The sequence below is a fragment of the Pogona vitticeps genome, chromosome 7, assembly GCF_051106095.1.
Source record: "Pogona vitticeps strain Pit_001003342236 chromosome 7, PviZW2.1, whole genome shotgun sequence".
NCBI lineage: Eukaryota > Metazoa > Chordata > Lepidosauria > Squamata > Agamidae > Pogona > Pogona vitticeps.
The window spans coordinates 18,442,496-18,455,579 of record NC_135789.1 but is presented as its reverse complement, the minus strand read 5'-3'; the positions used below and the strand labels follow the sequence as shown (position 1 = coordinate 18,455,579).

General features: G+C 45.8%; 1 long non-coding RNA gene across 10 annotated transcripts in view; it reads right to left on the bottom strand.

Annotated features, from left to right (window-relative positions):
* The window catches only part of LOC110079281 (uncharacterized), a 155,863-nt gene that overhangs the window by 122,823 nt on the left and 19,956 nt on the right, over positions 1-13,084 (bottom strand). The window lies entirely within an intron of this gene.

Here is a 13,084-nt window from a genome sequence, read left to right as displayed (position 1 = left end):
TTGAACATATCATAAAGAATATAATGAGGCAAGTGGGAAAAAAAGGTGAAAGGGAGAAGGCAGATCACTTAGGAGGGTTAAAAATAATAAGGGGGAAGATTTAGGAAAAACAGATAAAGAGGAATGGAAAATGTATGGAATAGACGGGTTTTTAAAAACATGTCAGAATAAAAGAGAGTGTTAGGCATCTTTCAGTCTCGAAAGACTATGGTAATGTGCTCTGTATGGAGAACTTGGAACAGCGTGTGGTGTGGTTGAGGAGACCAATTTGAGAGTGACCATCTCTTCCACACTGAAGACAAATCCAACCTGTCCCCTGTCCAGCTCCCTGATTTTGCTACTTTTGTGACTGTCTCTTTGCCTCGGCCTGCTGGACAAGGGTCTCTTCAAATTGGGAGAGGCCGTGATGCAATGCCTGCCTCCAGGCCAAGCGCTCTAATGTCAGGGTTTTCCATCTGTTGAGGTCCATTCCTAAGGCCTTTAGATCCTGCTTGCAGATGTCCTTGTATCGCAGCTGTGGTCTCCGTCTGGGGCGATTTCCCTGCACTAGTTCTCCATATAGGAGATCGTTTGGAATCTGACCATCAGCCATTCTCACAACATGCCCAAGCCAACGTAGACATCGCTGTTTCAGTAATGTATATATGCTAAAAATTCCAGCTCGTTCTAGGACTACTCTGTTTGGAACTTTGTCCTGCCAGGTGATACCAAAAATCCGTCAGAGGCAACGCATATGGAAGGTGTTCAGCTTCCTCTCCTGCCATGCACAAAGGACTCACTGCAGTCCAGGACTCACTGCAGTACACGAGTGTGCTCAGGACACAAGCTCTGGATCTTGGTATATGTCATCAGCTTCTTATTGAGCCATACTCTTTGTGAGTCTAGAGAACATGGTAGTTGCTTTGCCAATCCAGTTCGACATCTAGAGAGAGTGTGTCAGAGATCGTTGAGCCAAGGTACACAAATACATGAACAACCTCCAGTTTTTGTGTAGAGATGATAATAGAGGGAGGTGAGTCCACGCCCTGGCCCACATGACTTGTGTTTTCTTCAGGCTGATTGTTAGTCCAAAGTCTTGGCAGGCCTTGCTAAAACGATTCATGAGTTGTTGGAGGTCTTCAGCAGAGTGGGCAACAATGGCTGCATCATCTGCGAAGAGGAAGTCCCATATGCATTTCAGTTGGACTTTGGTCCTCGCTCTCAATCTAGAGAGATTAAAGGGCTTTCCATCTGATCTAGTCTGGAGATAGACACCTTCTGTTGCAGTTCCAAAGGCATGCTTCAGCATGACAGCAAAAAAGATCCCAAAAAGGGTCGTGCAAGGACACAGCCCTGTTTCACTCCGCTTCGGATATCAAAGGGATCTGATGTTGAGCCATCAAAAACTACAGTGCCTTTCATTCCCTCATGGAAGGACCTGATGATGTTAAGGAGTTGAGGTGTGTCCAATCTTGGGAACTTTTTTTAATAAACATTTTATTAGTTTTTCAATCTATCTACATTGTTTTGTGCTTGTCAAGCATCGAGTTACATGCTTTGCTTACAATTATTTGTTTTTTACATGTCAGTGTCTTCCCGGTTGTCCCCCCAAATTCCAAACATCTTTCCAACATTCAAACCATTCATGTACAAGTTTTAGTATACTATGACTAATATCATCATATTACTCTCATATTATATAATATTCTCAAGGTCTTCTAATAACATTCTTATTAAAAGTGGTTCCAGATCCATGACCCAGCTTTATATCTAGTTTAGTTTACCTAAAATAAAAAACCACCATATTACATCTTTACCCTGATTAGGGCTCCCTTATTTCAATTTAATTCTCTTTTTTAATATACAGAATATACCCTTTTACAGTTCCCGATGTTAAATATATACATATTTTCAAATTTAAGGGGCCCTTCCTTGTTTTCCATTTTTCCATCTTTCTAGGTAATTCCCTCTCTGATTTCTCTTTTCTCATTTAGTATTTCTGTGTCTCTAAGCGTTCTGCCATCTTTCATGTCCTCTGAAACCATTTTGTACATCTGACTTATGTCCACTAACTCTTTATGTACTTGGTCTATTTTCAATGGACCTTCCAGGCTTTTTTTGGTTAATTTTGCTGTTTTTATCCCATTGCCTTCCCTTAGTACTCTTCTCTGCTCCAAAACTGACATTCCTCTTAGATTAATTTCCTCCAGCTCCTGTTTTGATTGGCATACATCATCTGAAATACTCTCATTTCCTTCTTCGTTGTTCCCTGTTGCTTGCGGACTATAATTCTTCTGATGTTGATTGAATAGTTTTGTCTCTTGATAATGGGATCTCACTGTTTCTAGTATTGTTTGAAGGGTAGCTTTTATTCAATTCCAAAATTGTTCTTGTTGTGCCATTCTGTTCCAGCTGCCCAAATGCTTATAAACAGATATTCAAAGTTTCCAGAGTCATTTCAAAAAGTCCGCTTTGGCTAAATAGGCCTGAACCAAATTTGAACCCCCAAAATACCAGGGTGCAATATTTGTATCCGCAGCCTGATGGCCTAATTCCACAGGTTTACGAATACCCAAGGCACAGTTTTTTAAAGGTCCACTTTAGGGTTAATTTATCCAGCAAGGCACAAAAAAATCAAAAAGAGATAAACAGATTCTCAGGCTTAAGCAACAGCAGAGTACTCAAGGTCACCCCTCCTGGGCTCCATGCCAAACAACTTCAAGTAGTCAAAACAAAGTCCAAATTTATCAAATATAACTACAGGAAAGTTTCTTAAGCTTTATGATGCCAAGTTGTAATATTCGTGAAGTATATTTAAAAGAGTTATTTTCTTTCCATCAGCTATCACTCTCATGAGATTTTTTGCCGCTTTGTAAGTTACTGAGATAGATAGCGGTTCTTTTTTTCCATATATAGGAATTGTTTCCTCCAGGGGTACATGAGCAATTAGTTGTAAAAATCTCACCCGATGGTAAACAGCGATGGTAAACAGCGATGCCAGAAAGCTGATTTCTTGCTTCTTTTAGCCGGCTGCCGACGACTTGCAAGCGAGCCCAAGCTGCTTGTTTCTGCCCGTTGGCTGATTAGGGAGTTTCCTGGATCGAACGGGGGTGACCGCCATCCCCCCCGTGATCGACAGGCTTCCCCCCCAGTTCACCACCCCTCCGGGGTGGTTCCGACACCCTGCAGTGTCCCAAACAGGTCAGAATTCAGCCCAGGGGACAGAGCTCTGTCCTCCTGCTGCTGTCTCGTCACGTCAAGCCGGAAGTCCCAATCTTCGGAACTTTTAAAAAGGCCATCACTGCTAACCAAATCAAAAGCCTTTGTGAGATCTATGAAGGCCACAAAGAGTGGCTGTTGTTGTTCCCTGCATTTCTCCTGCAACTATCTGAGGGAGAATACCATGTCAGTGGTGGATCTATTAGCTCGAAATCCACACTGTGATTCTGGATAGACACTGTCTGCAAGCACCTGGAGCCTCTTCAGCACAACACGGGCAAGCAGCTTCCCTACAATGCTGAGAAGAGAGATGCCACGGTAGTTATTGCAGTCACCCCTGTCTCCTTTGTTCTTGTACAATGTGACAATGTTTGCATCCTTCATGTCCTGTGGTACTCCACCTTCCCTCCAGCAAAAACGAAAGACTTCATACAGTTCGGTGTTGATGATCTCTTTACAGCACTTCAGCACTTCAACAGGGATGTTATTCTTTCCAGGTGCCTTGCCAGAGGCGAGGGAATCCAAGGCCGCTTTTATTTCTGCTAAGGTTGGTGCACTGTCCAGCTCTTCCACAACAGGCAGGCACCCAATGTTATTCAATGCTTCTTTGGTTACTACATTCTCTTTCGAATATAACTCAGAGTAGTGCTGCACCCAGCGTTCCATCTGCTGTGCTCGGTCCTGCGTGATCTCACCTGTAGCAGACTTCAAGGGAGTAGATTTCTTCTGTGTTGGACCTAAAGCCTGCTTGATACCGTCATGCATTCCTTTGATGTTACCTGTGTCCGCTGCTATCTGTATTTGAGAGCAGAGCTGAAGCCAATAATCATTGCAATATCTCCTGGCAGCCTGTTGGACTTGGCTACGAGCAGCTCGAAGAGCTTGCAAGTTGTACTCGCTAGGACAGGCTTTGTATGCTGCTAGAGCTGTCTTCTTATCCTCGATGGCTGGCATTAACTCCTCCGAATGGGCTTCAAACCAGTCTGCTGTATTTTTGGTCTTCTTGCCAAAGGTGGACAAGGCGGTGTTATACACAGCGTTCTTGAAATGTTCCCATTGTTCAGGTGCATTTGCATCAGCCGGACCTGGAAGGCTTTCCTCAAGTGCTTGAGCAAATTCCTCCACTTTTCTTTGATCACGAGTCTTGCTGATGTCAATACGTGGTCTTCCTTCCTTTTTCGTGTGATACACGAAAAACTGTTTGCAGTTTTACTCTACTACGCACCAGGGAGTGATCAGTATCGCAATCAGCACTCTGGTAACTGTGTGTGATCGTAATACTAGGAAGGCTAGAATGTCTAGTGAGGATCAAATCAAGTTGATGCCAATGCTTGGATCTTGGATGTCTCCAGGAAACTCTGTGTTGAAGCTTCGTATTAAAGAATGTGTTGCTGACACAAAGACCATAATAACAGCAAAACTCCAGCAAGTGTTGGCCATTTTCGTTCATCTTTCCAATGCCAAAACAACCTAGACAAGTGGGCCAAGAATTGTGATCAGCACCAGCTCTAGCATTAAGGTCTCCAAGAATAAACAGTGCCTCTGTTTCAGAGACTTTTTGATAGTAGCTGCCAGATCATCATAGAATTTGTCTTTCATTTCTGTAGTGGATGACAGTGTTGGTGCATATGCACTAATGAGGGTTACTGGTCCTGCTGATGAGTGGAGCTGTAGAGACCAGGATTCTTTCACTTCCCACAGTAGGTGGAACAATGCATCTCAGAAGAGTAGTTCTGACTGCAAAGCCAACACTATATTCCCTGGTCTCATTCGAATGTTTTCCCTGCCAGAAGAATGAGAAGGTTTTTTTTTCTTTGATAGATCCTGAGTCTGGCAATCTCATCTCTTGCAAGACAACAATGTCCATCTGCAGTCTACTCAGATTCATGTCAATGACAGCTGTCTTGCGCACATTGTCTGTTTCCTGCAGGTCATCAGGAAAGCCGTAGTCAGAAAAGCCAAGGGTCGTTGTCCGTACATTCCAGGTGCCCAGCTTTAGGGCAGAAGTTTTCTTACGATTGTTGCATGGTGCATGGTTATCGATCTGCTTGTTGGGTTTTACCCAAAACCCACGCACCCCGTGAGGTTAACAGACCATGGCGAGGTAGCACCTTATTGGCTGGGGGCTGCCAAGCTTAAGGCGGGTGGTATCTACCTAGTGAGGTGCAATGACCTCTCCCACTGTCAGAAGTAGCCTCTGGCATCATGCTCTACGCCAATCGAGCAAAGACTTATAACCGGTGTCACATACAGCACTGATGGTACCTGTCTGTCATGGGTTTGGAGGGAAAGTTCCATCCTATGGGGAGTGGAAGGCGGGACATCAGGGGGGAGGAGCTGTACTGTATATATATTTGAAGCTTGTGTGGAGAAGAAGAGTTGGAGTCTGTGTGTCAGACTGAGTACAACTGTGTGTCAGTTGGTGCATACCTGATAGGTTCAGGTTTCTATTTAGGTAGCCAGAACTGATAGGTTCAGGGTCTGTGCGTTACCTTAAAGGGTTCTGTGGGAACCAATCTGTTGTATGTGTGTGATTGGGGTTATGCCACGTTACATTATCCTATTTACCTGATTCTTTTATTTATCCTGTTTGTAATTTCAATAAACCTTGTTCTTTTATTTATTAAAATCCATTCCTGGTCTGTGTGACTCCTTATAGGGAATGGTTGGTGGCAGCATAAATACATGGTGGCATACTCCAGTAGGTCTGGGGTTGTCACATTGATTGGTGTCCAGCGTGTGGGATACGACTAGTCCAGTTGTCCAGTGGTCCAGCAAAGCCTTGGCAAGTGTGCCCAGAGCAAGGGGGGTCTAGTCAGGGACAATCTGAGGGCGCGTAGGTAATCTTCTAGGCTTACCTCACGGGGAGGTACGCTAGTGGAAGAACGTGCCAACTCAGATTGGGGAGACTAGATTAGGGAGCTCTGAGGCAACCCGTTTTGGCGGGAAAGAGCTGAGGCAAAGCTGTGTGAAGTAACAGTGATCTAGCCTGTCTGCTGAGAGGCCTAGCAGAGGGGGTGAATTCTGCCTGGCAACAGTTGCAAGTTGGTGCTGAAGGAACAGCAGCAATCTATAGACGGCTGTTTCTGAGGCAAAAGGAAAAAAGTCGTCATTTTATTTTGAGGCTTGACTTTTGAAGGCAGCCTGTTCTGGGGAGATTATGCCCTTGACTCGAAGCCAAATGGCAGAAATGGGTGAAGTGAGAGAACCACAGGTAGACCAAGGTTCTGAGGAGGAATTTGGCTCAGTGCAGGAGGAGAGCACGGGAGAACAGAACCCAGAACTCAGAAAAATGCTCCTAGCCCAACAGCATGAACTGAGGATGAGGGAAATAGAAAGGGAAGAGAAACAAAGACAATTTGAAATGGAGGAAAGGGAGAAACAAAGACAATTTGAATTAGAGAGAGAGAGAGAGAAAATTGCTCTGGAAAAAGAAAGGATGGCGTTTGAGTTAAGAAAATTGGAAATGATGAACCAGAATAATAATAACAATAGAGATTCTGAGGTGGGCCAATTGTCTAAAACTGACTTGAAGAAATTCCCTGTGTACAACAAGGGAGATTGCCCTGAGGTGTTCTTTTCCCTCGTGGAAAGAGCGTTTGTGGACTTCTCAGTAAGGGAAACTGAGAAGATGACCATTATGCGATCTTTAATCAGTGGCAGCCTGGCAGAAGTCTATGCAGAGATGCCAGTGGAACTGCTGAAAGATTTCGCTGAGTTTAAAAAACTGGTGTTTGCCCGACATGGGATAAATGCGGAACAGCTGAGGCAAAGATTCAGGTCACTCACCAAAAAACCAGAGCAGACTTTTACCCAAGTGGGGGCCCAACTGGTGAGGCTGCTAGAGAAATGGCTGTCTCAGGAGGGGACAGAGACCTTCCAGCAGCTCAAAGACCTGATAGCGCTGGAACAGTTTTATTCAGTCCTGCATGGGGAACTGAAGTTCCAGGTGAGGGAGAGGAGACCGAAATCGGTGACAGAAGCGGCAGAGATCGCAGATTTTATTTACCAAATAAGAAAGCCCTTAGGTGCTGAGGGGAAAACTGTGGGTAAGCCCAAAGAAACCTACAGCAGGTACTCTCAGGGACCAGGGAAAAACCAGCAAGGGGGAGGGGCCCATGTTGAAGGGAAGCCCTCAGACATGAAACCACAAAGACCTCAGATTTTGGAGGGAAAACCAAAACCAGATGAGAAAGACTCCAAGTACAGCAGAAAATGTTATTTCTGTCAAGGAAAGGGCCATCTAATCTCAGAGTGTGAGAAATTAAAGCAGCTAAAGGGAAATTTGCCTCATGATTTGAGTGGAACCAAGCCAAAAGCTGTGTTCTGTGTCCAGACAGAGCAAAGCTCCTTGCCACTGAGGGAGCCTGTTGCCATGGCGACTCACTCTGGACCTGTTACATCTGCTGATCAGGCTGAGGAAAATGGTCCTCTTGTGGAGGTCAAGCGCTGCTGACTAGTTAGAACAGATTCACAATTGTTTGAGACCGCAGGGGTGGACGTAGGAATACTTGACCATCAGTATAGGGGGCTAAGGGATACTTGTTCCCAGGTGACCCTGTGCCATCCAGACATTATTCCTAGGGAGTATATAATCCCAAATGAGAGCTTGAAGGGGGCAGGGATTGAGGGGCAGGTGATCTCACTGCCAGTAGCTGAGGTACCTGTGAGCTTTCAAGGCTGGAGGGGGGTTTGGCGGCTAGCGATTGTTACATACAGCACTGATGTTACCTGTCTGTCATGGGTTTGGAGGGAAAGTTCCATCCTATGGGGAGTGGAAGGCGGGACATCAGGAGGAGGGGCTGTACTGTATAAATATGTGATGCCTGTGTGGTGAGAAGAGAGACACTGTGAGACACTGGGTTGTGACGAAGCAGCAGCTGGGAAGAAGAAGCTGTTGTGGGAGTCTGTGTGTCAGACAGGGTACTACTGTGTGTCAGAGTACCAACCTGATAGGTTCAGGTGTCTGTTGGTTAGCCAGAACTGATAGGTTCAGGGTCTGTGCTTAAAGTTAAGGTTCTGTGTGAACCAAACTGTGTGTTTGTATGAGTGAAACTAAGCCATGTTACTTTATCTTATGCACCTGATTGTTTTATTTTTCCCTGTGTGTATTTAAAATAAACCTTATTCTTTTTATTGTTTAAAAATCCATCCCTGGTCTGTGTGACTTCTTACAGGGAATGGTTGGTGGCAGCTTAGTGTAACTGTGTGACATATCCCAGTAGGTCTGGGTTTGTCACATTGATTGGTGTCCAGCGTGTGGGATACGACTGGTCCAGTTGTCCAGCGGTCCAGCAAAGCCTTGGCAAGTGTGCCCAGAGCAAGGGGGGTCTAGTCAGGGACAGTCTGAGGCGCGTAGGTAATCTTCTAGGTGTACCTCACGGGGAGGTGCGCTAGTAGAAGAACGTGCCAACTGGGGTGACTTAGACTAAGGTGCTCTGAGGCAGCCTGGTTTTGGCGGGAAAAAGCTGAGGCAAAACTGCGTAGCAACAGTGATCTAGCTTGCCAGCTGAGAGGCCCAGCAGAGGGGGGTAGGCTCTGACTCGATACTGTTGCAAGTTTAGTGCTGAAGAACAGCAGCAATCTCTAGGGAGAGCTGGTTCTGAGGCAAAAAGGAAAAAAGTGGTCGTTTTATTTTGAGGCTTGACTTTTTAAAGCAGCCTGTTCTGAGGGGGGATTATGCCCTTGACTCGAAGCCAGATGGCAGAAATGAGTGATGTGAAAGACCCCCAGATTGACCAAGGTTCTGAGGATGAATTTGGCTCAGTGCAAGGTGACAGCACAGGAGAGCAGAACCCAGAACTTAGAAAATTGCTCATAGCCCAACAGCATGAACTGAGGATGAGGCAATTTGAAGTGGAGGAAAGGGAAAGGGAAAGAGAAGAAAGGGAAAGAGAGAAACAGCGGCAATTTGAGTTAGAGAGAGAGAGAGAGAGAATGGAGAGGGAAGAAAGAATGGAGAGAGAGAAAATTGCTCTGGAAAAAGAAAGAATGGCGTTTGAATTAAAAAAATTGGAACTGATGAATCAGAACAATAATAACAATAGGGATTCTGAGGGAGGCCAACTGTCTAAGGCTGACCTGAAGAAATTCCCTGTGTACCACAAGGGAGATTGTCCTGAGGTGTTCTTTTCCTTAGTGGAAAGAGCGTTTGTGGACTTCTCAGTGAGGGAAACTGAGAAGATGACCATCATGCGATCTTTAATCAGTGGTAGCCTGGCTGAGGTCTATGCCGAGATGCCTGAGGAACTGATGAAAGATTTTGCAGAATTTAAAAAACTGGTGTTTGCCAGACATGGGATAAATGCGGAGCAGCTGAGACAAAGATTCAGGTCCCTCACCAAAAAGCCAGAGCAGACTTTTACCCAAGTGGGGGCCCAATTGGTGAGGCTGCTTGAGAAATGGCTATCGCAGGAGGGGACAGAGACCTATGAGCAGCTTAAAGATTTGATAGCGCTGGAACAGTTCTATTCAGTCCTGCATGGGGAATTGAAATTCCAGGTGAGGGAAAGGAAACCGAAATCTGTGGCAGCAGCCGCAGAGATCACAGATTTTATTTCTCAAATAAGAAAGCCCTTGGGTGAGGGGAAATCTGTAGGTAAACCCAAAGAAACCTACAGCAAGTACTCTCAGGGACCAGGGAAAAGCCAGCAAGGGGGAGGGGCCCATGGTGAAAGGAAGCCCTCAGACATGAAACTAAGACCTCAGATTTTGGAGGGAAAACCAAAACAAGATGAGAGAGAATCAAAATACACCAGAAAATGTTATTTCTGTCAGGGAAAGGGTCATCTAATCTCAGATTGTGAGAAATTAAAGCAGCTAAAAGGAATGGTGCCTCAGGAGTCTAGTGGGACCAAGCCAAAAGCTGTGTTCTGTGTCCAGAAAGAGCAAGGCTCAGTGTCACTGAGGGAGCCTGTTGCCATGGCTACTCAGTCTGGAACAGCTACCTCTGTTGATCAGGCTGAGGAAAATGGTCCTCTTGTGGAGGTAAAGCGCTGCTTGCTGGTGAAAACAGATTCCCAGTTGTTTGAGACAGCAGGGGTGGACGTAGGAATACTTGACCGTCAGTATAGGGGGCTGCGGGACACTTGTTCCCAGGTAACCCTATGCCATCCAGATATCATTCCTAGGGAGTATATAATCCCAAATGAGAGCATAAAGGTGGCAGGGATTGAGGGGCAGGTAATCTCTCTGCCAGTAGCAGAGGTACCTGTCAACTTTCAAGGCTGGAGGGGAGCTTGGCGGCTAGCGATTTCATCGACTCTGCCAGCAGCCGTGCTCGTGGGAAATGACCTGGCTGAACATGTGAAACGGGTGCTAGTGATTACACGCTCACAAGCCACCACAGGGACAGTTCAGGGGGGTAATGATGAGCCAGAGACGGAAGCAGAGGGGAGTTCAGAAGCTGTGGTGGAAACCTTAACCACAGACAGCAGATTTGGACAGGAGCAAAAGGCAGACGCCACTCTCCAAAAGTGTTTTGAACAGGTGACTGACGCCCAGCTAACACCTGAAACCCCAGTGAGATTTCTGGAGAAAAAGGGGATTTTATATAGAGAAACCCTGAGGAATATCTCAAAAGGGGGAGAAGGGATCAGAAGTCAGCTGGTGGTACCTGAAAAGTATCGCCCCATGATCTTACAAAGGGGTCACTCTGACATGTTTGCTGCACACTTAGGGGTGAAAGGGCCCCTTGATTTGATCAAACAAAATTGGGAGCAGATCACCCAGGATGACCCACAAGACGTGGTGACATACATAGACACTTTGATAAATGACCTAAAGAGAAATCTAGAGCTGGCAGCAGAAAACCTGCAAGCTCAGAAGGTCAGACAGAAAACATGGTATGACCACAAAGCTAGAGAGAGGCACTTTGACCCAGGGGAGGAAGTGCTTTGGCTTAGGCCCTGCAGAGAGAATAAACTGCAGCTCAAATGGGCAGGACCATATAGGGTCATTTCCAAGATGTCAGACCTGAACTACCTAATAGAGCAGGAGGAGAACCAAGCAAGGAGGGTGGTTCATGTGAATGCCCTAAAACCCTACTACAGAGGGGAACAGAGGGTTTTATTCGCGATAAAAGCAGCTGAGAGTGAGGAAGCTGAATTACCCTTCTGGGAGGGTAGAGGGGAAGTAAAATACAACCCAGAGGAGGTAAAGATCAGTCCTGCACTCACCCAAGACCAGCAGCAAGAACTAAAAATGCTGCTTAGTAAATATCAACAGGTGTTTTCCAACAAGCCGGGGATAGTGAAGGGAGTGATGCATCGGATCCACACAGGGGATGCACCCCCGCAGGCAGTATCCCCATACCGAGTAACGGGACCCTATAGGGACAAGGTGCGGAAGGAGCTGGACGAAATGCTGAGGGAGAACATAATCGTCCCCTCTTCTAGTCCTTGGTCCTCTCCGATAGTCCTTGTGGACAAGCCTGATGGGAGCATTAGGTTTTGTGTCGATTACAGGAAATTAAACCGTGTAACCACTCCTGATGCCTACCCAATGCCCAGGCTAGACAACCTGATTGAAACCATAGGGGGTTGTCGGTTCATCTCATCATTGGACCTGGTAAAGGGATATTGGCAATTAAGAATTGATCCCAGGGATCAAGAAAAGACTGCCTTTTGCAGCCCTTTTGGTCTCTATGAGTTTCGAGTCCTGAGCTTTGGTCTCAGAAATGCACCAGCCACATTCCAAAGGCTGATGGACCAGACCTTGGCAGGGCTCAGTGACTTTACAGTGGCCTATATTGACGACATAGGGATCTTCAGTAATACCTGGGAAGATCACCTGATACACCTGGAATTAGTGCTGCAGAGGTTAAGTGCAGCAGGGCTAACAGTAAAGGCCAGCAAGTGTCAGCTGGGTAGCTCAGAAATAAAATACTTGGGTCACATGGTAGGGGGAGGAGTGATAAAACCCCTGGAGGCCAAAATAGAAGCTGTTCGTGATTGGCCCAGACCCAACACCAAGAAAAAAGTCAAATCATTTCTTGGGTTGGTGGGCTACTACAGAAAGTTCATCCCGAGGTTTAGCGAGATTGCGGCTCCGCTGACCGATCTGACGAGGAAGAAGGCTGATGACCGCATCCCGTGGACCAGCGACTGTGAGGCGGCGTTCCAGAGGTTGAAGGAGGCGTTAATCAACTATCCTGTCCTGCGGGCTCCAGACTTCGACCGGGAGTTCATCATCTACACCGATGCGTCTAACAGCGGGGTAGGAGCAGTTCTGTGCCAGGAGGATGAGAATGGTGACCAGCATCCAGTGTCCTACCTGAGTAGGAAACTTCAAAAAGGTGAGAGACATTTGGCAACCGTGGAGAAGGAGTGTTTGGCCATAGTCTACGCGATCCAGAAGGCCAAGCCTTACATCTGGGGAAGACATTTTATTTTGTGTACTGACCATTCACCATTGCAATGGTTAAAGACAATGAAAACCCACAATAGCAAACTTATGAGGTGGGCTTTAAACCTACAGGACTATGACTTTGAAGTGAAGGTGGTCAGAGGGTCAGTGAACTGTGTTGCTGACGCCTTATCAAGAAGACCTGAAGAATGAAGACGGCGAAAGAAACATGGACTATATGTGTATATATGTTGACCAAAAGTAAATGTACCTGGTTTTGAATTTGGTTTGTATGAATAAAGGTAAATTGATGTAATGTATATGGTAAATGTTTAAATGCCTATTTGCTATGGTTTAACTTAGAATGTAAGTATGAGTAAGTATAATATGGTATGTATAACTGTTGTTGTATGTTTCATACAGGTTGTTTTTTGGTGAAAAGCACTTTTAGCTTTCCCCCTACAAAACAACTTATAAAGAGGGGAGGTGTTACATACAGCACTGATGTTACCTGTCTGTCATGGGTTTGGAGGGAAAGTTC